Here is a 26876-nt window from a genome sequence, read left to right as displayed (position 1 = left end):
GGAACCACAAATGAGATACAAACCTTGACATTTCCCATTCTGCTGCAGCACTTGCTTTAAAAAAAGCGAGAGAAAACGATTAAGCCATAGAGTAGACTTCCTTCCCCCTTCCTTTGTGTCATTTTTAAATGGAGGGATATTGCTCATCACGCAAAAGCATTGCAGTGACAGAGCCATTGTGTGCTCAAGTCCTCTCTGCTCCAAAGTACATCACAGAAACACTGTAAAGCATATTCCAAATGGCTAACCTTGTGTCTAGATTTTCACCTTGAATTCAGTTTAGTTTTCCATTCAGACTCAGCATTTAGGAGTATTCACAAAATATTCTGCTACAGACAGCCCTAAGAGGTGACATTCTTTCCTTGTGTAATCTTATTTCTCTCAGCCTGAAACTGCCTGAATATTTGTGTCACTGTAGCAAAGATATCTGCTTTAAACTTTTTGAGACTGTACATGCCCTCCATCCAAATGCTACTCAATCCAGCTCAGTACTATGTATTTGTGTACATTTGTAGGTGGATAGGGAATCACCTGTACCATGATGTGCGTGATTTTCCAGCCCAGTCCAACTGCATATGCACAACCCTGTTTAGGAGCAGAATCAGGGAATAGATTATGCCCCCCTTCCCCTTCCCCACCCAACTGCTGATTGGTTGGACTTCAGCTCTCTCCCCATCCATGGGAGTCGCCAGGAAGGGCAGGGGGCAGCTGCCCCCCAACCAAATAAATAAATAAAAATATATTTAACTAAAAGTAGAAATTTTAGAAAAAATTTGACAGATATTTCTGAGCACTTGGGTTCAAAAGAAAGTAATTTGAAATAACCGTTGTTGAGACATTTCATTCTGAATTTGCTATACAGAGCCAGACAGAGGATGGCGACAGGTGGGGGTCCTGCCCCCGCTAACGTAAATCCTGGCTACGTCCATGTCCCATCCCTTTTCTATGTATATGTTAACCTAATGCTCCATGCATGGCTCATGCCATGGCAGCTTCCTTGTGTGAGAGACTGCACTCAAACATAACTATGCATGACTGCTAGTTAGTGCACAAAGGAGTAAAGGACCACAGAGTTGTATTGCAAGATAGACTCAGCCAAGTCACATCCCTCAAAGTGAAGCCCCCCCCCCCCGCATCATGTAACCAATGAAGGAGGATGTGTGTAAGCTTGTTCCTGAGCTTACAGCACGTGTTTGGAACTATATTCTGTATTTTCTACCTAAGAGTACTTTGCTGGTAACATCCTTAACTGCTGCATGGAACAATGCATGACTAAGACCTTGAATCTGTAAGTAAAGCATCTGTAAGTAAAGCATCCAGATCAGGGCTCCTGTGCTGACAATTTGTGCTGTTATTATTATTTTATTTTTATTATTCGGTATTATTCAGCAACTGTTATTCAGATGCATACTGCCTCCCACAGTGGAGGTAGAACAGAGCCGTCAGGTTGCCAGCCCCCATTTACCTTAACCCACACAGCCCAAAATGGCTCCCTAGGAACTGTGCCTTCTCCTCCCTGGTTCCCCACCCCCCCACCCCCAGTACAGTTTGTCAAAATGGTGGGCCCCAGGAAATTGCTTTTATAGGTATGATAAATATACCCAGGGTGCATTCAATGGGTGGAAAGCTTTATGTCAAGGTTTATATACTGCATAACACTGCTGAAGCTAAGTTACCAGGGATATTTTTATTACCGTTCCCAAACAAGCATCTCAAATGAACCACATATTTATTCAAGGAAAGGCCAGGGTCTTTCATTTTGCTTTTGTGATATCTGTAAATAGGAATCTGTGGAGGTCTGATTAAATAAGCCTTAGAGCTCATCTATCTGTCAGCCTGTCATCTGCCTCACCTCTTCTTCTTTTTTTCTTTTCCATCAAAAAAATAAAACCTACTGACTTCAGAACCTGCTGCAACGTCATCTTATAAAAAAGTGGTTACTGCCTTATAGGTGAATAACGAGACTTTGCCAGGCAGTGTTACAGGCATGAGGTGCCATCTGTGACACAACTGTCATACTAAGACTGCAAGTTGACATAATAATTTTAGACTGAAGTCCTTAAAGAAAGAACTCCAGCCTCACAATCCAACCAAAATGAGTGTCATGAAACTGTATAGGTCATATTCCTTGTGCGCAAGAAAACAGAACAGCTTCTCACTAGGAAAAGTATTAAGCAAGTGGAATGAAACTGTTGCTTTGCGTTGAAGCACAGCAGCTGAATTCTAATTATGGCTATGGCAGATTTTTTGTTCATGAATCTTTTGGGGGTGGAAGGTCTCTCCCCCCCCCCCAGCTTATTCACATTTCTGTCCCATGGTTTCCAGGTAAGGTACCAGAGGTTTTTCTTTTGTCCTGCTGCTCTCCCCAGCAAAACCCACTGTTTACTGCTGAATCACAACCAATATCAATCTGCTGAAAACCCAGTTGATGTTTGTTCTGATTCAGCAGTAAACAGCAGGTTTTCCCAGGGAAAGCAGGAGGACAAAAAAAGACCCCTCAGACCTGGGCCTCGAAATCACAGGGCAAGTGGAAGTGGGGATGAGCCCCCCCCCACCCCCCCTCTCTTGCATACACCTTGCTCACCTTTCCTTGTTCTGCTGCTTCTTGTACCAGTTTTTGTAAGAGGAGCTTTTAGCTGAGGTGATCACATAGCCAAGTATAGGGGGCTCTGGGTGCCTCAGCACCCACACAATAAAATTGTTGTGGGTGCTCAGCACCCACACTGCAGGACCCCTAACACAACTTCCAAGGTCTCACAAGGCCTTGGAGATGCTTTCCAAGGTCTCACAAGACCTCAGAACCTGACTTCTGATGCCACCAGAAGGCCAGGGGGCGCATGTGACGTCATGATGTCACATGCACTGGACCCCCATAGCTTGGGGCCCAAGTTGGCTCCCCTGTTACACAGGCAGCATATTTATGTCACATCATCATATGATGAGAGATTTGGCATTGGCACAAAGTACATCTGAGTGAGGGCAGAAAGCACTCCCCTCACTCTGAACAGCTTTTCTACTGACACCAAATATCATCAGATTTGGCTACATGATGACATCGCAAAGCCAAACCAGAGCAAGGACAATGCTTCCTGGCTTCCCTCTTAATGGATGAACATCTTTGTTCTGTTTTGCATTCTCATTTCCCATACTCTCCAATATTTCTTTGATGAAAATAGGGACGGTCCTATTCCATCATCATCATCATCTTATTATTATTATTATTTATACCCCACCCATCTGACTGGGTTGACCCAGCGACTCTGGATGGCTTCCAACATATATAAAAACATAGTAAAACATCAAACCTTTAAAAACTTCCCTATAAGGGTTCAGATGTCTTCTAAAGGTTATATAGTTACTTATCTCCTTGGCTCAGGGTCACATAACTCCATACCCTCCACATAACTCCATACCCTCCATTTATCCAATGAAAATAGGGGTGTCCTAAGGAAAAACGGGACATTCCGGGGTCAAATCAGAAACTGGGAAGGCTTCTGTACATCTGGGACTGACCCTGGAAAATAGGGACACTTGAAGGGTCTGATTTGCACCTTGGCTACCCAAGACTTGGTGCGAGCTGGTCTGCAAGTTAAACAACAGAAAACATAAAATATGTTTGTGGCAGAGCACTGAATAGCATTTGGCCAGAAGTAATAGAAACACTTGCTGGAAATGATTCTGTACAAGAAATGGTTCAATGACATGACAGCCTGACGGTACCAATACATCAGGAGTTTGGCAGGAATAAAGGACTTTGCGTTGCCTGAAGTGTCATGTTGCCTAGTTGCATTACCTTGTGCTATATTGATCACACAGTGTATATCAAACAACAGACGGTTGCTATGTTGCATCAATGAGCCACTTGTCACAATGAATATGGCCTTCCATTGAAGCCAGCTAATTACCCATCTTGTCCAGTTCTGCTATAAGCGATGGGCAAGGTGTTGTGAGTCTCAAATAGCCAGTGTGTCATGGTGGTTATAGAAGCCTTCTCCAAGCACTGCCTGGGGGTACTAGATGGGTGAAGGCAGATATTGGACTAGCACTGGGGAAACCCAGCGTCAAATACCCACCAAGTCATGTGACCTCTTGGCCAGTCACTTTATCTCACGTGTTAGTCTAACCTACCTCAAAGGGTTGTTGTAAGGATAAGTGGTGGGGGGAACTAAGTATGCCACATTGAGTTTTGGAGGTTATGCTGGATAATAATGTGATCAGTAATAATAAAAAATATAAAAATTCAAGGGTCCCGCAAACTACCTTGACTGAGACACACACTCTGGACCAAGAAACCAGATTCCTCAGACGAGTTTGGAAAATGCGCTAATTTATAAAGTCAAATTTTCCAACATTATTTAAAAAGCTGACCATAGCTGTTTGCCTGTTAAAGGCAAGAACTGTGCCGTTCGGGGAACATAGGAATCAACGTGCTTATTTTACAATCAGTGGCCAGTAACCTCTTCCAGACAAAAGGAAAGCTGAACAGCAGGCGAGCTTAAGCTGTGACGTCAAGGCTGCCTCTTTCTCAGCTGCTTTGTGTTTAGACAGTTCCATAATAAGCAAATAAGGTTCCTGCCCAGCAGCTGTTCAAGGCCTGTGGGGAAAGAGAGAGCGGCCTCAGGCTTCCTCCGATTAGGCAGATGTCCCCATAACTGTTGTCACCATAGCCATTAATAGACAATGGTTTAGTCTGTAATTTGAATTACACATGTTTGGAGAGGCACCAGGACAGGAAAGGTCTTCTGAGCAGGAATAATCAAACTCTGGGGGAAACGTGGAAATGAACTGTGCTATAGACAAAATGGCTTCTTCCACCCTTGGCCTCAATGTATCTTGTCTATTAACCTTATTAACTAAGAGCCTGTTGATGTCATTCATGCTTTTTTAAAAGCATGTTTAAATAAGCCGTTTTTATTTTGCCAGAAAGACTGTTGGGTGTGCCTCTGACCTGTTCCTGATCTGAAACCGCCCCCTCCTTCTGCTTCCATTTGCTTCCCTCACAGAAAACGGCAGCACCTTCAGCAGAGGTGGTCCATTCTGCTTTGCCACCTGAGGCGAAACAGGAAGTGCCGCCTTGCCTTGTTTTGCTGCCGCTCCCTCCACTCCCTGCCTGCTCCTGCCACCACTGCCCATTCCGCCTCCGCTACACCCCCCCGCCATATCCGCTGACGGTAGAGAAGAAGTGCCATCATCAGCACCAATTTTGGGCAAGATCACACTGCTTTTAGGTGAGAGCTTGAACAAAACAGATACAATCTTGCCCCAAATTAGCAGCGTGTTTCTGCCGCTGGCAGAGGTGACGAGGCAGACAATGGGTGTGCTGCCTGAGGGGTTTCTGCCACCTGAGGCAGTGGCCTCACCCTGCCTAATGGCTGGCCCAACTCTGTCTTTCCTATTCAGTTTTAATTCTCCAGATTTCCACATCAGTGTGCAATATTTTTTTTTAAAGTCATCATGAAAATTCACCAGCATTTTAGTGTGAATTTCGCTCAATATATATTTAAACTGCAATTTTGCCTAATGTACACATTTCTCCTAAGATAATGCATTTTGTTTGTCATTTTCACCAGTATGTGCACACCACATACCTAGACACCTACTTAAGCATTTTGCTACAGTAAAATAAAAAACCATTGGGCTTGCAAAGAAAAATTTGGCAGTGGGAGACTTACTTAAGGAACTTAAAGCAGCCTGCATGTTCTGAGGGGGCCATTGCTCATAAATCAGGCCCAGGGTGTTGCGTAATCCATGAGAGAAGCAGCCTTTACACCAGAAATATATTGGCCATGCCAGGGGTAATTAAATTTCACATTTCACACAGTCTATACATTTCTAATGCCATTAATTTAAAGCAGATCAATAGATGCAGAAGAAACTTAGAGTACTTTAGGAGCTGCTCTTTAAAGTATGACAAATGTCCCTTCTCTCCAGGCTCTCGCTCTCAGGTCACACACAAAAGAACTCGGCTCAGCACTCCCCCCCCCCCCACCTCTGAATGCTAAATATCTAGAAAATGGAACTTTAAACACTGTAAGTCTAAGGAAATGTGTTATTTTCTTTTACTCTGTGACCCAACTCCACATTTTTTCTCATGCTGAAACTTGTTGGAAAAGCATGATGTAGGTCTATTCTCTGGCTGGTTTGCACAAAATGCTAAACCATGGTTTAGTACACAATGATTTATTTCATTGTCAAAACCCAGGCCAGGGGCTCAATCATGGTTTGTTAACCACAACTGAACCACACTTGTCAGCCCTGAGTTGTTGGTTTATAAGCCTTGGATTAGGTTAACCATGATTTAGTGCTACATGCAAATATGGCCATGTCTTTCTAGAGGGTGAAAACAAGTGAAGTTGTGGATAGAATTGCCCCCTTGAAATCCAGTATATAGTACATACTACAGTATATAGTGCAGGGACGCTGGTGGCGCTGTGGTCTAAACCACTGAGCCTCTTGGGCTTGCCGATCAGAAGGTCAGCGGTTCGAATCCCTGCGACGGCGTGAGCTCCAGTTGCTCTGTCCCAGCTCCTGCCAACCTAGCAGTTCGAAAGTGCAAATAGATAAGTAGGTACTGCTCCAGCGGGGAGGTAAATGGTGTTTCCGTGCACTGCTCTGGTTTCACATGACCCGAAAAACTGTCTGCGGACAAACGTCAGCTCCCTCGGCCTGTAAAGCAAGATGAGCGCCGCAACCCCAGAGTCATCTGCGACTGGACTTAACTGCCAAGGGTCCTTTACCATTATTTTTTTTTACAGTATATAGTACAGATTAGACTGGTACAGGACTAGGCAAAGCCCATTTAAAGGTAAAGGGACCCCTGACCATTAGGTCCAGTCGTGACCGACTCTGGGGTTGCGGCGCTCATCTCGTTTATTGGCCGAAGGAGCCGGCGTACAGCTTCCAGGTCATGTGGCCAGCAGGACTAAGCCGCTTCTGGCGAACCAGAGCAGCGCAGGGAAACGCCTTTTACCTTCCCGCCGGAGTGGTACCTATTTATCTACTTGCACTTTGATGTGCTTTTGAACTGCTAGGTTGGCAGGAGCAGGGACCGAACAATGGGAGCTCACCCCGTTGCAGGGATTCAAACCGCCAACCTTCTGATCGGCAAGTCCTAGGCTCTGTGGTTTAACCCACAGCACCACCCGCGTCCATTAAAGCCCATTTAGGCTTCCAAGATAACCTACATTTCCAAATATTTTATGTTGACTCTTAATCATTTGAAATATTTATCCAGCCCTGGGCTGGGATATTTATGAGCTTTCTCTAGTTATGCAGAAGTACATTTTGCTGTTCTCTAACTTCCCCTACAACATTTGCCTTAATGTTTTTGCTTAGGCAACATTTGTTAGCAACATGAATCCTAGATCTTATCAACTTTGCCCACTCAGTGGAGAGTTTCTTCATCAGTGCAACATTCACTCCCATCAGAGTATCCAATGCCGTTGAGGAGGAAATTGCACCCAACACACAGCTTGACTAGCAATCTATTATAAAAGCACCATAAGACTCAGTTCTTTCTCCACTCAACCAAAGGCTGCCTAGGGAACATCTGACTTCCCAGCAGAGAGGGGAGTGCAAAACAGGTAAAATCAAATCTCTCAAAATAATGTTTAGCCATCTGCAATTTCTCAGTGATGGAAAACAGCCAACAGTGTTGTTAACAGTAAGTAGAATATGTCATGCTTAAATTGTTCGGGGGGAGGAAAAAACTATCGAGCCCCTTTAATTACAAAAAAACCCCATCATAAATTCGCCAGAAATCTAAGATGTGGTTTAAAACAGAATGTGGGAAACAGCAGTGACACTATTATTGCACTGAATCATTTTTATGAAGATATGATAAAGCCATAAAACAAAGAACAAACAAGAAGGCAGTTAACAAAGCAAAGCAGCCCTTTATGTACTTAGCACGACAGTTTTATGAGCGCAATACACCCAAATCGCCATAGCAATAAGAAATCTAATAAATGTAAGTTATACTAAGGCAAAAACGCACCTCAGTCTATAGCTCTCTGAGATTTTCATAAAATGTGCCTGGTATAGAATGATACAATTTCTCTGCTGGAAAAATGGCAGGCATATGGAAAGGCTGCAATATGTGGGCATTTTACTTGAGATCATAAAAAAGCTAGGTGGTGCTTACCTTGAAGAAAAGGCAGGCAAAAGCTTTACACATAAAATCACATTCTTTTTTGAAAATCAGACAAAAAGACTGCCTTCCTAGCACAGTAAGTGCCCCAAAGGACTGTTATTGCTGACCTGCCATCTGGCCACCAAGCATAAGCCTTGTGGGTTCCATTTTGAACTCCATATTTGAACAGCATATGCAACTTTCTTCCACAGCTTCAGCAATGACTAATCTACCCCAAGTAGATGAGGGTTTCTCAATTCATGGTGCCAGGCTATGTACGTTTCTGTTGATCTATCCCTTTGATCTGGAAGGCTTTCTCAGACTTCTGTTTAATATCCATAGACATGAAGGCCTCATTTGAACATAACATGAAACTAGTTCAATATCACGTTACATACCACTCCCAGTCTCCAAGAGTTGTGAGGTTCCAGGGTTCCAGGCATGCTTTGCCCAGAGTCTGTGCTTCCTTTTGGAAAATGAGACACAGCATATACGATCTGAGCCTATGACGGAGCACTATACTTCAAGAGGTTCCGGTTTCCTCCATAGACACAGCTGCCTTGGATTTAAGCAGATCCCATGTTTTGTACTAAGCTTGGATCCTAGAACAATAGGCAAGTAGGGTCCTAGAATGCAACAACTGATTGGCTTGCAGCAGCAGCCCAATCAGGCTCCAGGAGGGAAGCGGAATCAGCCAGTCAGACAGGACTCGTTGTGTAAAGAATGTATATATAAAAGCCTGAGGTTTGGGGGGAAATTTAATAACTGTTTTACAAGCTGAAATAAAGAGCATAAAATCACTGCAGGACTCCGAGCATATTTCACCCCAACCATTGCTCTCAAATGTTTCTCTCTAACTCTCTCTCCAGCCCACTCCATACTATGTCTGTTGCATAAAACCTTACTCTCCCTCACTAACCTAAGCTCTGGCCTTTTCTGACATGGAGAAGCTCCATTCCTTTGATCCTTCGTTGTGCTGACAGATCACACACCCAACACCTCCAAGGAAATTAATCTGACTTAGGGCTGCCATATTTTGAAGAGCAAAAAAAGAGGACACATTTGCAGACTTCTACCGCCAGAGAAGCTTTGTCACGCTGGCCACGTGACCCGGAAGTGTCTCCGGACAGCGCTGGCCCCCGGCCTCTTAAGTAAGATGGGCGCACAACCCTAGAGTCGGACACGACTGGCCTGTACGGGCAGGGGTACCTTTACCTTTTACTTTTAACTATAGGGACGTGGGTGGTGCTGTGGGTTAAACCACAGAGCCTAGGACTTGCCGATCAGAAAGTTGGTGGTTCGAATCCCCGCGACAGGGTGAGCTCCCGTTGCTCGGTCCCTGCTCCTCCCAACCTAGCAGTTCGAAAGCACATCAAAGTGCAAGTAGATAAATAGGTGCCACTCCAGTGGGAAGGTAAACGGCATTTCCGTGCGCTGCTCTGGTTCGCCAGAAGCGGCTTAGAAGCTGTACGCCGGCTCCCTCGGCCAATAAAGCGAGATGAGCACCACAACCCCAGAGTCGGTCACGACTGGACCTAATGGTCAGGGGTCCCTTTACCTTTACCTTTACTTTTAACTATGGATCCCTATGACAACTCTACCCATGAAAAAGAGGACATGTCCTGGGAAAAGAGGACATATGGCAACCCTAGTAAACACATGTTGATTTCCTGGGATCTGTTATTACAGTGGTACCTCAGTTTAAGAACAGTCCAGTTTAAGAACGATTTGGTTTACAAACTCCGCAAAACCGGAAATAGTGTCCTGGTTTGAAAACTACCTCAGTCTAAGAATGGAATCCGAACGGTGGAAGGGCACCGCCAGCGGGAGGCCTCTTTAGGGAAAGCACACCTCGGTTTAAGAACGGTTTTGGTTTAAGAACGGATTTCCAGAATGGATTAAGTTTGTAGACCAAGGTACCACTGTATTATTATTATTATTTATTGAATTTAAATACCGCCCTGTACCCAGAGGTCTCAGGGTGGTTCACAGAACAGGGTGTGCCTAGACACTTCTAGAAATGTCTTGGCTTAATTAGCTTTAGACACATGTTAATTCCAGAGAATTAAAAACATCTAACACGCAGCTCAAATACACATGGGTCTTGATTAGATTCTAACACAAGGGAGTCAGATACACAGTTTTAACACACAAGCCTTCATTAAACTCTGGCACATAATGGTTCTAGGAATTTAGGGGGAGTCTAGGACCCACAAGCTCATTAACAATAAGAAAACCAGAAAGGCCTGCTGGATCAGGCCAATGGCCTATCAAGTGCAGCATCAAGATGTATAATAACAATTTATTTATTTATTACGGCCATGGGCCCATACAAGAAAAAACATAAATAACAACTTGTGCACGTGGGGGGGGAAAAAAAAATAGGGAAGGGAAAAAAAAAAAAACAGCCGCTAAAACACCACTATAACAATAAAATACTATAAAATAGAATGGCATCCTACGCCTTAATTAGCTTGTAGTGCTCCTTGGCGTCGCTTTTGGGTAAGGACCGCGACCAGGAACCTAGCCACTTTCAGGGTCGTATGGGTATCCTTATCCTGCAAGATTTGGGCAAGGTGGAATGTTGGAGGGGTACCCGCTAGTTTCTGTATGATTGATCCCAGCAGATTTGCTCGTAACACATTGAACAAGGGGCAAGAAAACATAATGTGCTGGAGCGACTCCGGCGTCACCTTATCACATTCGCACATGGCGGGGACTTGGCCCTTTGAGAATCTATGTCTCAGGACATTGGAGGGAAAAACGTTAAACCTCGCTTTGGTGAAGGCCAGTCTATGGGCAACAGTCGAAAGGGAGGAGAGGTATGATGGAACGCAGTAAGTTAAAGTGATACCAATGCTCTGGGGCGAACAAACACCTCCCCCCAGCATATAATTTCGCTGTAAGTCGATGTCATCCAGTCTTTGGCAGATCAGTCTTTGAGCTGTGAGTTGATCTAATTTTAGGGAATCTGCGGGAGAGATTCCATAACTCAAGAGTTTGGCATGAATTCTACTAGACCAAAGGCTAGAGAATTCATCTCGCCATAGGCATTGGATAAGGTAATGGTTTGGTAATCTATGCCACAGTGATAACCAGTAATTGAAGACTTGCTTCCACAGACAAGTTTCTAAGGATGCGATCTTCAATTCTAGTCGCATGGCTGCGTTGCTTACGCACAGAGGAAGCATTAGGAGCCGGCGTAGGAATTGGTTTTGCAGAGTCTCAAGGGGAGCAAGATCAGTCAACACGGCCCAGAGCGGGGCAGCATAAGCGAGCACAGCCACCACTTTTGCCTTGAACACCTTTAGGGCTGAGGGAACATGCAAGGCTCCATCTGAAAAGAAAAATCGGAGGAGCGCGTATGACAGAGTTTTGGCCTTATTAAGTAGGTGTTGTATATGAGCTTTCCACCCCAGATTGTATTGAAAAATAACTCCTAGGTATTGAAATTTTAGGACTTGCTCTATTTTTGCTCCACCAAACTTCCATTTATATAATCTCCGGCTTCTGGAGAAAATCAGAATCTTGGATTTGACATAGTTGATGGTTAATTGGTTGAGTTGACAATACGTGGCAAAGATCTTCAGAGCTCTGGTTAGTCCAACACGTGTAAAAGATAGAATTACTGCGTCGTCCGCATATAAAAGGAGTGGGCAACGATAGTCCGCTAGTCTAGGCGCGTGTGTACTTGGAGATGAATTAACTAGGGGTGCTCGCATGTCGCTGATGAATAGGTTGAATAGGCAGGGAGCCAATATACAACCTTGGCGCACTCCCTTGTTTATTGGTATTGGGTTTGTGAGGTCGCCCGCAGGAGTGAGTCTCACTCTGGCAAGGGTACCTTCGTGGAGTTGACTTATAAGCCATAAGAGTCTTCTATCAATGCCCTGTTTCGCAAGTTTCTCCCAAAGAATATTTCTAGGCACGCTGTCGAAGGCTGCCTTTAGATCTAAGAAGGCCGCACAGAGGTAGCCCCGAGGAACAAGTGCAGCATCCTATTCTCACCATGGCAAACCGGATGCTTATGGGAAGCCTGCAGTTAGAGCCTGAGCGCAAGAGCACTCTCCCATACTGTGGTTTCCAGCTACTGATGGCTTAGCATCATGTGCTTCCCCCTACCATCCTCTGGCAAGGCCATGAGAAGGAGATCAGAAACTTACACAGATAATTAAAAAGTAAAAGTAAAAGCTTCCCGTCTGCTACCATGAATGATTGCTTGGGCATTTTTATTGTATAGCATTTTTCTTTATCCCTGATATACAGTGACCCATTTCAGAGATCTATGAGAACAGCTCCCTTAAAATGCTCAGAACACTGCAGTGTTGTGAGTTTGGTGCTTTGTGCTTTTTTGCGGGGAATGTTGACAGCTTTTTCTGAGCGGTGCTTTGTGAGGGCCAAATGCATCAAGGGTTTAACTTTGCTTGATTCTGGTCTAATTTACACCGGGAGCAAATTTGGCCAGATGTGATTAAAAACTGAACAAAATGCAAAGGAATCAAGGGAAATCAAGAATATTCAATGAATTCCTGATGCGGGTGTATCGCTTTATATCCTTGAGGGCTTATTACTGATGCACACTTTTTGTTTGAAACTGAAAGATGCTCAGGATTCAGTAATGTAAAACAAAGAAGGAACCATACCATGAAGGATTATAAAAATTATCATATATATTAATCTTATGCAGTTCTAGAGACTTCTACCAACTTTGTAAGCTGGTTAAGTAACTGTTCTCTCTTTCCCCATCAAATGAGAAATATTTTAGGCTTCACTGATTGTGAGGATCTCAAGTTGCAAGATGTTCTGCCGTATTCACATTATTCTCACATTTCATCGAGCAGTCTGGTATTCTTGAGGGATGGAACTGGGATAATAGCATCAAAAGTGCTGCCAGCAGCAGCCAAAAATCTGTTTGCGACAGTTGCTGTGACCAGCTAATCAATCTCAAGCTGAAATCAGCCATATACCGGTATTTCCCCCAATTACCCTGAAAAATAGAAAAACTAAATCCCCACTCACCAGAGAGCCAACAGGGCAATCACAAGCCATTCCTAACAAGAAGTCAGAGACTTTATTGTTACAAATGATACTGACATGTCAGCTCCAAACACATTTACCGGGAGGTGGGGTGGGGGACCCCTACTGATTTTTGTGTTATTTAGAGCCAATCCACGTGCTTGGGAAAAGAATGGAACACTGCCTTCCTGGAATGCCTGACCCAAGAATGGGAGTAGGGCAGCAGTGACTGGCAGCCATTAGAACTGGTAGGGTGGAAGGCAAGGAGTCCAACAGCAGGTGGCGCCAGAGCCAAGATCCTCCTCCTGGTGAAGTTCTACTCTTCTCCAGTAACAGAAGTGGAGCTAGGAAGCAGGGAAACAGAAACTCCTCTCTCCTAGCCTTCCTTTTCTCTCTAGAAATTCACAGCTCTAGTGCTGCTGTTAACCCTTGCAGAGCCAAGCAGCAGGAACCTCTTGGCTGCTGCAAGCAGAGAGTATGGAGAGGCACTCAGCTGGCAGGGTGTGCATTAACTTGGGGGGGGGCCTCTGCCCCCTCAGATAGTTTATTCGGGGGGTGAAGGGGGCTGAGCCCCTAGGAGATGGTGTCTATGGTGAGAGCCTTAACCTTGTGCTGTATACAGAGGCATGGGGGGGTGAGGGGGCAGTTGCCCGGGGCACTTTTTTGGGGGGGGGGACGACTAGGTGCCCTCAAAACAGACTCCTACCAGAGCCTGGCTCTGGCATGTGAGGGTGCTGCCAAGGCAGCTTCCTCACACCCAGCCGCAGCTCTGCTCCCAGGTTAGGTCTGACCTGGGGGCGGAGTGGAGGAGAGTCAGCGGCAGAGCCATCGCTCCTCTCCTTGGCTGAGCTGCCGAGGTCTGACCCAGGGGCGGAGTGGAGGGGCCGGCAGCAGCTTCCCTGCCCCTTGGTGCTCCCAGGCACTGGTGGAGGAAGGGGGGTGCTGTGGGTACGGTCCACCCCGGGTGTCATCCCTGAAGGGGGTGACATGGCCACCCCAACCCCTGGGACACTAGCCCCGCCCCCAGGTGCACAGCTAGCTCCGCCTCTGCTCCCAGGTCAGGTGTGGAGGAGAGTAGGGGGCAGCGCTGTCCCCCCTCTCCTCTGCTGGGCTCCACGCCCTGCCCCTCTTGGGGTGCACCCTGGGTGGTAGACACCTACACTCCGCCTACACCGGCTGTATACAATGATGGTGTTAATCTGTGTTTGGGTGTCTGTGTTTCAGGGAGCTCCAATGATCTTGCCTCAGTTTTGCTGGTTGTAGGGAGAGTGAGGTATAGTTTCAGTGGAGGGGATGACTACCATCTTGGAGGTCTAGATGTTTGATCTGCGTCTCCCTTCTCAACCCCTCTGCTCCTCCAGACGTTTCCGGTCGTTCATCCACTGGGCTCCCTGGTATGGGGGTACTGTGATATAATGCCAGGCCAGTCTATAATGAGACAATGTTCATCCACAAGGGGCTGACCTGACATGTATTACTGAGACTTGTATGACTGATTTGGGTGGTCATATTACTCGCTCCTGCCTACCTTGGTACTGGCAGGGTCGAGCAGGAGGGTGCTGGCATTGTCCACAGAAGTACCATCTCACTTGGGGTAGATTTGGATGGTTTACCTCTCATGTTGGGCCAGAGAGACAAATTGGTGATGTTGATGCCCAGCAGCCTCTCTGTCTAAGGTCCTCAGTGGGCTAGATCTCTGGCCTCGTTGAGCACACCTAGGAGAACTCTGGTGACAGGAACTATGGAAAGAGGCCACTTTATAAAAAAATACTGTCCTAAGGGCACAGATTGAAATAACAGGTTGCTACCAGACATAGTCTCAGAACTAAGTTACACTGGGGTTGGGAGTGTGGCTGGGATTTCAGGATCATAGGAGTGTTCCGCTCAGCAGATTTAAGTTTGTAATGAAAATGATTTATTAAAGAAGATATTACAAACAAGTTAAGTAGCAGCTGATCATCTGCCAGCATTTAAACAAATCCATTCTCCTCAATTAATAAGGTTTTTTTCTGCTCTTTCTATAAAGTTAGCCATGTTAAATTCTGAGATGATATTTGAAGGTTCATTATTTGAGAAAGAAGCAATGACTCAAAACTGCAGAAATGTGGCTGCAATTCTAAATCAAGCAATTTAGCCAAGTGGGAATAAGGGGAAGGTAGCAGCTCCTGACTATAAAGTAATTACACTAAAGTTTAAGGGAAGCATCATAGCAAAAGGTTAAAGCTCATTAAAATGTCACAGTGCTATTTTTCTAGAAAAAGGTGCCGGAACTCACCATGAACATCTCTCTTATTGCTTATAATGGCAAAAGTGCCCACCTGAGAGGGGGCGGAACTGAGTTCCAGTGAGTACTGGCTGGAAAAAAGTTCAGGTGCAAACTATTTCATATTCTCCGCACTAATGAATATTGACATATATAGTCTTCATTTCAGAAACAGGAATGGTCAGTTTTTACATTAGAGGTCAGAAATGATAAAATTGGTCTGCTGGAAGTACAGACTCAGATTTTGTTGGTGGTGAAGATGCTTTACCTTTCATAGTGCGTCTGATTGCACATGGGTGATCTGCTTATAGAGGTGAGAAGGAAAGCAAACTGTGCACAGTTCAACACCCCCACCCCACACCCATTATAAAGGGGGCAGGAATGTGCTGGAAAACAATAACCTTAAAACACTCTTCCAAATAACAGTGGGCTGTAGCTAACACTGGGTGAGCAGCATTCCCTTCACACAATGAGACACCTCTCCTCTCCTCATGCCACCCCCATAGCCTGGAGAAGAGGAGGTTAAGGGGTGATATGATAGCCATGTTCAAATATATAAAAGGATGTCACATAGAGGAGGGAGAAAGGTTGTTTTCTGCTGCTCCAGAGAAGCGGACACGGAGCAATGGATCCAAACTACAAGAAAGAAGATTCCACCTAAACATTAGGAAGAACTTCCTGACAGTAAGAGCTGTTCGACAGTGGAATTTGCTGCCAAGGAGTGTGGTGGAGTCTCCTTCTTTGGAGGTCTTTAAGCAGAGGCTTGACAACCATATGTCAGGAGTGCTCTGATGGTGTTTCCTGCTTGGCAGGGGGTTGGACTTGATGACCCTTGTGGTCTCTTCCAACTCTATGATTCTATGATTCTATATCTGTTCCAGAGGCTCCCCTCATGCTCTGGAGTAGATTTTGAGGGTGGGGGGTGGGGGCTGCATGGAAAAAGAGGAGGAAGTTCTGTTCAGCAAACGGAAGTCTCTTGAGCAAGTGAAATGGCAATGTTGAATACATCACACTACCCAATGAAAATATAAATAATGGGTAACACTACAACTGGAAAAATACGGTATATTAACCCAGAATCAGGCTTTTTTTCCTAGAAAAATAGGTGCTGGTACTCACCATGAAGTTGTTACAGTAAGTGTCACACTTTTGACAACTACAAAGAAGAGCTGCTGGTAGTGCCTTGAGAACACCCTAAAAAAAAGCACTCCCCAGAATCAATATAACCTTCTTTTAAAAGTTTATACCAAAGACAAACAACTTCTGTATTGCCAAGGACTCTCTGTGACAAGTGTCCTGATCCCGTTAGAGGTGCTAAGCTTTGGTTTGGGGGGAAAGTTTGTGCCCATTAGTAAAGGTAAAAGGTAAAGGTATGGTGCCCATTTGTAGGGGCATCATAGTAATGACACTGAAATATTTTGGCATAATTATCATGGCATTATAATCATGGGATGAATACATTAGCATGGCAAGGCCAGGGCATTGTATGCAAGCTCAAATACAATTCTAACATGAAACTAGTTTCTATTTCCTTATGAGTGAGTCTGTGTCTGATGGGCCAGGTCCCAGCCGGCAGGAGGCTAGTTGGTGATTCCCTCTTGAATGCATGCTTTAACGAAGCCATTCAAAATCTCTCCAGAATATATAAAACAGCTGCTCATTTTGTTGGACTCTAAAGATTTATAGATGCTGTACAGATGCACTTTTAATTCCTCTTTACATTTATAGAGCTCCATTATTTGCGTATCTTTCTTAGACCCCTGGGGTATGTCGAAAAAAGCGGGTTGAGAGTGTCACTGACTTATATCATGCAGTTAACACTTAGAGACAGAGGGATGAGAATTGTCTAATTTGCCTCCAGCAGTGTTTAAATTAGATTCCAGATGGAAATCTCTGATTCCCACTTTAAAAACCTGCTAGCAGTAATCTAGGTCAGATGGGATGAATCCCACAAATCAATATTTAAAACATATTGTGTATTGTAGGTGTTATTCAAGATGAGAAAAAGCACAAAGTCTTGATTGCAGACAGAAGCCTTTACTTAGGAAGAACAACATTTTACTCCCTATATACAATTTCACTATGATTACTGTAGAAAGAGGACAAAACAGGCAAGGTGATATAACATTTATTCACCCAAGCCTCTGAACTAGGTCTAATTCTTCCTTGGAATGGTCCCAGGCAGGGTCTGAGTTTTCTGTTACATGCATTTGGCACGTGGGCTTCCACATATTCCTGTTTTGTTCATTCCTAATATTCACTAATCTTATGTTTGCCGTCTACATCAGATGCTGGAGTTTCATGAAATATATCTGGGCTCTGCGTGTCTTTTGTCCCTCCTCTCTGCCTGTGCCCTCCAAAACCTGCATACAGGTGTGTGTGCGCACAGAACCTGCCTATTAAAAACTAATAATAAAAAGGATCCCAGGAAGAGTAAGTGTTTCCAGCCTCATCCAGCCAGGTACCATGTACCACAACAGGCAAAATGGAGGCTTAGGCTTTTAGTAGGTTGTTAATATTAACCTCCTATCTGTATCTATCTATCATCTATCTACCTAATACTGAGTCTTGCAGAAGGGTGAGTGTAAGAGTGATAAAGGGGTATTGTGCAAAACCTCTGGAGTATGTATATAATTTTTTTAATGCCTGATATAAATATTGTTACAAAAGTTGGGTGCCTCGCCCACTTCTGCAGAAACACTAGTCCTCACACTGCTCCTGGGCACCCTCTTCCACTAGGGGAAATCCCACAGGAGCCAGCTATTCCCCTGGTGATGTTGGTGTTTTCCTCCATTGAAGAAGGCACCATTTCCCCTGGCACACAGGAAACCACTGTCTCCTCCTTGGGGACACAAGAAACTGCTGCCTTTTCTGTAGATGCTGGCTTCTCCTCCAACTCTTCAAGGAACAGTTTCCCAATCAGAAGGACCCCTCTTCTCCCCTCTTTCTGGTACCTCCGCAGGCACTGGTTCCTCCGGCAGGGTCCCTGACACCTCCATTTTCTTCCACCGCTGGCTCCGGTCTTGGAGTCACACTTTGCTCCCCAAGGAAATCTCTTGCTCTGATCGCCCACTTTGGTTGTGGTTCATCAGTTCTATTGAAAAGCTGTCTCAGCCGTCTGTACAATTGCAGAAGCTGCTCCAGCCTTTGGTTACTTCACTGCCTGTACTCCTCCCTTGCCTGCTTCTGGTGCTGCTCCAGCATCAACACGGACTGCTCCAACGTGGTTGCTGTTTCGCCCTCCATTTTCAACTTCAGGCACACGTTGCTCCTAGTCCTTCTCTCCAGGAAACACAGATCCCACTCCTGACACCAGTGTTTAAAAGTTGGGTGCTTCCCCCTTTCTCTTCTCCACAGAGCAGTGGCAAAAGCCCATGGGGTTCCAGGCACTCCCCCAGGGCCTGTGCTCCTTTGGAGAATAGAGACACGGCAGAGACTGTTGTAGCTTTAAGAAATATGGTTTATCCACCTATTTATACATTCAGTCAGCATGGAGCCCAGATCTTACAGGATGGTCATTTCAAGAGGGGCTTATAATTATTATTATTATTATTATTATTATTATTATTATTATTGTTTTCTACCCCGCGCATCTGGCGCAACAGAACATAAAAAAACAGAATAAAACTCCTACAGGCAGCCTGCCCAAGATTCCAGGCTCTCTTCCTGCTTCTTCTTCACAGCAGTCATTCCTCAAAACTCTCCTTTCCTGTCAGCTCACACCCAGTTACCCTGGCAACCTCCCAAACCCCCATCTCTGTTCGCACCACAGGGTAGTAGGGAGGGCAGTGCTCTTGCATTGCCATTGGTCCAGGTCATTTTGCATAGGCTAGCTCTCTGCAGCTTGTATTTCTCCCTTCACAACCCAAATCATCAAAATCACACCATTTATTAATTTATAGGGTTTAGGGGGTCCCCCCAATCTATAACACAATATATATCATAATTGCCATCTCCTAGGCAATCCTCTACATTTACTGTGGAGCGAGACCTTGGGATAGGATCTCCCTCAATGCATATAGGTATGCCTTGGGCCTGTGGCAATAAGCGGAAATAACTTTCTTTCCTTTGGTACAGGGGCTGCTGGCAATGAAATGGTGATGATGTTGTGCTCAGGTGTCCTCAACAGATATCAGACATCTACTATAGTGCATGCAATCCATATGAAGTTAAGCATACCTAAGTCCTATTGGTAAGCACTTAAATTCCAGTTAAGCCCATGCAATGAGTTTTTGACATTCATGTTAAAGAGAAGGTGCTTTAGTAATCAAAGTACATTGACAGCATGAAAGTAGAATATGGTGTACTGTCATAGCTGATAGGAATTTGTTTCATATTGGACTTCAAAATTAGAGCATAAAGCCCTCAATAATCTCTACATACATAGTAAGCATTAAGATGGTTGGGGAAAGTGTATTCTCCCTCAGAGCAGCGTATTCAACAGCAGCCTCAGGGGCCATTATTTCTCTTGAAGCCAACAGTGATGTCAGAACAAATCAGCCAGTTTGTGACTGAGAGAAGCAGAATAAGCAAATAAGACAGAAAGGGGAGGGACTTAAGAAAAGTGCAGGGCCAGGAAAAGTAAAGTTTGTTTACAATTGGTGCTCGTCATAGTGACGAGCCCTTTGTTAGTAATTTAATAGTTCAAATGTCAGAAGAGTAGTGGCAGATTTACAGAATCTACAGAAACTCCCTTGAAGGGAAGGATGCAGAATGGGAGTGGTCCTTTTTGAGCCTGTAGATGCAGCTTCTGGGATGAAGGGGAAAGCGTGTGGGCCCTCGGTCTAAAGAAAACACAATACTACCACCTTGAGGCTGCATGCATGAAGTTGTTCCTTCTTTATGCCTTGGGCACAGTGGCAGAGTAAGCCCTGACGGTACCAGGGGCGTGTGTGTGCTTGTCAGCTTGTGGTGCCCCATGGAGTGGGGCATCTGGGGGCAGGGCATGCCACCAGGGTTGCGTCTCTCCCCAGAGCCCTCCACCTGGAGGGTGGCGTGGTGTGTGTGTGCTCGCCCCATGCTGCCCAAAATAGCAGGCTGCATCACTCCCAAGCTCCCTCTTGCTGGAGGGCAGCTGAGAGGGAGGTGGCGGGCAGAGGCCCTACACTGCCCAAAAAAGCAGCACGGGGGCTGCAGGGAGGGTGCCCAAGCCGCTGCGCCAATGCCAGACGCCCTCCAGCTGAAGGGCGCCTGGGAGAGATACGGTGATTCGGACGTGCTGCTTTTGGGAGCAGTGCGCTGAACTCGGGGGCGCCTGGTCTTGCGCACCACCCTGGGCTCCAGTGTGGTGTCCCCAAAGGTAAGTGCCGCCAGGCCCCCCCCCCTCCTGTCCCCTTCCTACACTACTGCTTGGACACTTAGTGTTCCTTTGTCTCGAGAACAAAAATGGAGATTTATGCATTTGATATGTTGGTTTTAAGGAGAATAAAACTGTAGGCAAACTACTGCTGTCAGCCTGTTAACTTATGGATAATGGAAAGTGATTGTTTTCTTGGGAGCATCTTTTAGAAGGGTTGGAAGCCTAGCCGTGTTCCTCTGAAGGGGTGCCCAGTCTTTGAAAATCTACCTCAGGGAGCTAGAGACTTGCTTTTATGCGGCTTTGTTCACTGGGTTCCCTCAGAAACAGCAATTTGCATGAGAAAATGACACCGCTCTTATCTTTTTAATTAAAGTGTGTAATGCATCAGTGGCTGGCTAAAAACAAGCACCACAGTCATCAGCTTCACAGCCACACATAACATGTGGAACGAAACACCAGGCCTTCTGCTCTAGACTGCATGAAGCAAAGCATTGGAGGCCTGGATTTAGCATGCCAAAAGCCGGAGGAATATTTTTGGCCCGCACCTCCTCAGTCTCCTCAAATGCCACCGACTTCTGCCTACACAGAAATCTCCCAATATGCTCAGTTGGCCTCGTCCAAAAAAAATCACTGAAATCAAAGGAGAATAAGATGATATGTCTGTGTGGAGGGCATATTTCTGCTTGAATATGTAGACTTAGCTCTGGGTACCAAAGCTCATGGCGATGAGGAGGAAGACCTTATTGGTGGAGGTGCCAGGGAACTCCCAGAGAGAGGCGCATCTGGCTTGCTCTTATATGTTTTCAGCAGCCTGTGGTGGGTTTTTTGTGGGGGAAGCGGGGTGCAAATCTGAAATGGCCATTATTTGGTGCATGTATTGATATAGTGATACTTGTGTACATGGCAATTTCCAAAGAAAGGTCTGACAGTTCCAGGAAGAGGAAGGAAATAGAGGCAAGGTCGTCAGGGGATGAGTTCCAACTGCACATACTTCAGCTTATCTGCCATAGGCCTATGCAGGGGTGTAGCGTGTGCTGCTGGTGCCTGGGGTAGGCGCGTGCCCCCAGGGGCAGGGGGTTAACGGAGCCTGCGCTCAGTCCTTGCCATGGACACCCTGCCCACCAGAGCCTGGTGGGGCTGCATTGCGCCCCTGCCCACCCGCAGCCCTTGGCGGGTGCAAAGATCCCCCACACACTGCCCTGCCAGCCCCGCACTGCTTTGCGATACTGCAGGGCTGTATGAAGAGGATGCAAGAGGCACAGGCCTTTCCTCTTCAGAGCACGATCCTGCTGCACCCTCCTCACTGTCCTGATCCCCTGGCCCACCAGGCAGGCAGGCAGGCAGTGTGGCAAGATGAAGTTCCAAACAAACTCCAAAGATCAGGAAACGCAGTCCAGTCAGTCCAAGGAAGCCAAGGTAGAAGTACAGCAGTCAGGATATAGTCCGGAAACAATCCCAAAGTAGAAACCCATGAAGGTCCAAGGAGAATCCCAGACAAAGTCCCTCAATATGGGCAGTTGAGCAGACACAGCACCTCAGCTCTGCTGCCGTCGGACATTGTGCCTGCTGATTGCAGCATCTGGGCTTGATGAGGCCTGTGACCCTCACCTGCTCTCCGCTTGCCTCCTTCGTCACCTCGTCAGCTAGTGAACTAGGCTCCAGGCCCTGGCCTGCCTCTGCTTCCTGGAGTGCCCCGGCCATCTTGTCACCCAGTGAGTACTGCCTACATCAACCTCTCCTTTCCCATCCCCAGCTTGCTCCCGTGTGACCCACTCCCAGCTGCACCCCTCACCAGAATCCTCTTCCTCCTATTCCTTGTCCCCAAAGTCCTACCAGTTCATGCAGCATCATAAAGTGGCATGGGGCAAGCCGGACAGCTTGAGTGTACCCCTTGGGTGTATTTTTGTTATGTCTGCCAAGGGCGACAGGTGGACAGGGGCACAGCAGTGCAGGGCTGACAGGGTGGCAAGGAGCAAAATGCACCCCCGAATGCTCCCTGGGCCACCGCCCCTCTGGCCCTCCCCATGCAATGCCCCTTTCCCCATATCCCCCAGGTGTTTGGTGCTACAACTCCCATCTGCTCCAGCCAGCACTCCACTCTGCTTTCTCCCCTTAAATGGAGGCCACCAGGTCTGTGAAGATGGAGTGGTTCCAAAAGCTTCCTAGAAAAAGTGAATTGTGGGGAGGAATTTGAAGGAAGTAAAAGAGATGGTGGCAACCTGTGAAGTGTAAGGAGCAGAAATGGAGAAAGGGGAGATGTTTAAGGGAGCAGTGAACCTTCAGACTGCTGGGGAAGGTGAAACTGGACATGCTTGGACCACAGGTGTGTTGGGATATAAGAGCAGAGAGATGAGATAAAAGGGAGAACTGAAAGTCATGATGAGAAATGCATGATTATGTTGCTGACAATTGTTCAGATGTCTATTGCATTTTAGTGACTGTTTTAACAGTTGCTTGGATTTGATGCTGACGTAGTGGTGGGGGGGGGGCGGAGGCAAAAGTGGCCAGAGCAATGAATGTCAAGTTCGCCTTTGCACAGTAGGCTGCTTACGTCATAAGTGGACTGTGGTCTGTTTTTCCTCTCCTCACCTAAAGGGGAAAACCATCAAATACCAGCATTCCTAGCAGGCAACCTTTGATGCAGATAATGTTTAACAAAGCAGCCTAAGGTGCACTTGATTTTTTAAAAAAACCAAAACACTGTCAAGAATAAAGAGATTATCTTTCAGCACAGTTTACAGCACCATATGGTGACTAAGCAAGTGGGAAGAATTGATGCTTAATATGCAGGTCTACTGATTTATGCTTACCAACCTCCTGTGGAAAATTACAGTTCCTTTCATAAAAAACTCATTACTTTCAGAAGGATGTGTTTGCAGACAAAAGTTACATTGACAGTGTACTGTGACAATATATTAATGGTCTGTAAACTACTACACAGTAGAGGCAAACGGTGAGATCCATCTTGTTCTGTCCCATTAACCCCTGGTGCCAGGAGTACTGTTCAAAGCAAGTGCAAAAGGTTTTGTTTTTTTTAATAATACAAAATTTCACTTATTTAATGTCATGCAATCAAGGAGTAAATTTAAGCCATGGGTCAGCCTCAAAGTCTGTTTTTGAAGCCTGGACTCTAAACTCAAACATGAAGAAGAGGAGGCTTCATAACCTATGAACACTGATGTCCACTGAGATCACCAAATGGGGCCTTACTTCTTGACATACCCAAAATAACAATAGCAAAGAAATAAGTATGGTAGTACTGTAGTATAATAGTCCTGTTGCACATCACCCAATCTCCAAAAGTTCCAATCTGTTCAAAAGTTTATGTAGCAATGAAAGTCATAGAATATAATTCACAGTTAGAAACCATTTGGCGATTAATCAGGTTTTCCAGGATCCACACATATCCCCGCCCTCTGGGCCCGGGGGGGGGGGGGGGGCTGCTAGACAGCCCTTTTGTGTTTGACAGCCCTTTTTGGAGTCCTGAGCAAAACAGGAGAGTCTCTGGTAGGCAGCAGGACCTAGCTAGTCAAGTAACCTAGGCTTTTGGCAAACTGAAAGTTCTGCAGGCCTGATCTAGTGCTTCCATTCTAAAACTTTATAATTACAGTTGTTTTATAAAAGTTTTATAAAAACAGTTGTTTTTTTAAAAAATAGTCAACAAATGTTGATAAAATATCAAGTAAAACTACTCAGTCCCGCTGGAAAACACAAAGATAATTAAGCCTGCTGTTGTCAATTTTCTAGGGAAGAAAGTTACTGATCTCAAGAGATGTCTTTGGCAGTTATTTTTCATCATCTAAGAAAAATTACACAGGAATAAATATATTACTGAGCATATTCATATTTTAGGCATTAATTATCATCAATACAGAAAGGCAACAGTTTCCAATTACAATGCAAATACACACCAAAAGTGTTCTCTACTGATTCCGATCTGCAAAGTTGGTTCTTAAGTTTGCAGCTCAGGTTTACTTTTCATAAAAAGACATTTCCCAAAGTATCTTAAATCAGAATAACCCTGAACCTTCTGGCAGTTATTCTGCAAATACTGTTAAGTGAGCATTATAATATTCTGAAACCATCTTGTCTCCATCCAGTACAAACACTTTTCAAGGTTTGTTTTTCTAGCTAATGTGAAACAGCAAAATAATAAATGTGTTTTGCTGCTTGTATTGTGGGAACTAGAAACATCAAGGAAAGTTGTCAATGGCTATCACAAACAGGTTTTTAGCATAACGTTGCTGTTGTTGTTTTTTGTATTTTTAATGATAGACTAACGTGCAACAGGAATGATATCCCTGATGCTTAGGACAAACCACGGTGATTGACAAGCCCACTTACCTTAGACAGGCAACATTGAGCCTAGCCCAAGCCACAGCCATGGGGATTGCAGCCTGCCTGCAGATTGACCAATTGTAGGCAGGCACAGGTGCAAGACACGCTTGGAGGGTAGACCCAACCGGCCACAGGTGTTGCATGCGTCCGCTCTCAGGGGATGTGGTTTACTCTTAGATGCCCTCCCAGCAGGTGGGGTGGAATGGGAAACTGCTGTATCCTGTGCCTAAGCACAGGATTACACATATGTAATCAATAAAGTTGTAGCCTATTTAATCCCAATTTATATGTTGTCATCCTGTCTGGTTATTCATTGCTTCAGGAGCAACGGGCTCATGGAATCTTGGCATGCAGTGAGCATCACTGCCTGCTTGTGATTAGACTAGATGTACCGTATTTTTCGCCCTATAGGACACACTTTTTCCCCTCCAAAAATGAAGGGGAAATGTGTGTGCGTCCTATGGGGTGAATGCAGGCTTTCGCTGAAGATTTAAGAGCAAGAGGGGCCGGTGCACACCGACCCCTCTCGCTCTCCAGGCTTCAGGAAGATATCCGCAAGCCCTGGGACCCCGGTGGGAGTTCCTGCTGTGCTTCCTAGGCTTGCGGATAGCAGCCTGCATCCTGAAGCCTGGGGCGCACTGAGTAGCGCGTCCTGGGCTTTGGGCAGATATCCACAAGCCTGGGGAGCCCAGTGGGAGTTCCCGCCGGGCTCCCAAGGCTTGCGGATAGCAGCCTGTTCTGGGGGCAGGGGTCGGGGGAAGTTCGGGCTCGAGCAGGGACCGAGCAACGGGAGCTCACCCCGTCGCGGGGATTCAAACTGCCAACCTTCTGATCGGCAAGTCCTAGGCTCTGTGGTTTAACCCACAGTGCCACCCGCGTCCCCTACATGGCCTTTAAGCATAGGAAAATTGAAAGTTGCCTTATGCTTGTGCTAAGCTGCCATTGGTCCATCTAGCACAGTATTGGTGAAACTGACTGGCAGTGGTTCTCCATGTAATATGGAGTTATTCATTAACCTATTGCCCATTATCCTATTGCCAATTACAGATAATCTGTTTGCTGAAAGAGAAATGGACAATGATATAACCATTCACAGATTGAATTCTATGAGCTTTCCCCAACGGAGGGTTTAATATTGTTGTTGGGAGAAAATAGAACGTAGCAACAGAGATGCCATAAAGATGTAGGTCATGGCTGTGATACTCTGTTGCCAGCAGTCGTTTTATAATGGTTAGTTAACGACACTCGTGGTTATTAAGTTTCATGTGCCATCTTCATAGGTTCATTGGACTATGAGAAAGCTCTCACAATGCATCTCCTCTTGGAACTATTCTGTGGCTAAAATTCCAGGCCAGTTTTCCAGCAAAACATTGATATCACTAACTAGCCTCCAGATTAGGTGGTTAGTTGGCTGCAGCCTGTGAGAGACGGTAGCAGCTGTGGTGTTCTTTGAGATGCTTCCAAATATCGATCCGATGAAGCACTGAAAATGGGGAAACAGGCTGTCCTGTAGCCCAAGCAGGCAGCTGAGTTGAGGGAAAATGTTATTACATGGAACAGGATTCTGTTGTTTGGATCAGTTATCTCTGGTCTCAATGTGACTTACCTGTACTGTATACTTCTGATGAGCGGTGTCTAGAAAAAGAGTCATAAATAACAACTTTTTCATAGACACAAAAACATATTTGACTTGTGGATTTGGTTGAGTGTTTGTTCAAAGCAACAAGCTAGGCTTGAGAAAAATGAGATTTTATAACGTGAAAATTAAGAGCTTGCACTTAGTAGCATAGTAGATTAAATGAAATCTGCTTCAACATTTCACAGATAAA

The sequence above is a fragment of the Podarcis tiliguerta genome (genome assembly GCF_965153285.1).
Source record: "Podarcis tiliguerta genome assembly, chromosome: 10".
Lineage (NCBI taxonomy): Eukaryota > Metazoa > Chordata > Lepidosauria > Squamata > Lacertidae > Podarcis > Podarcis tiliguerta.
This window is presented reverse-complemented; position numbering follows the sequence as displayed.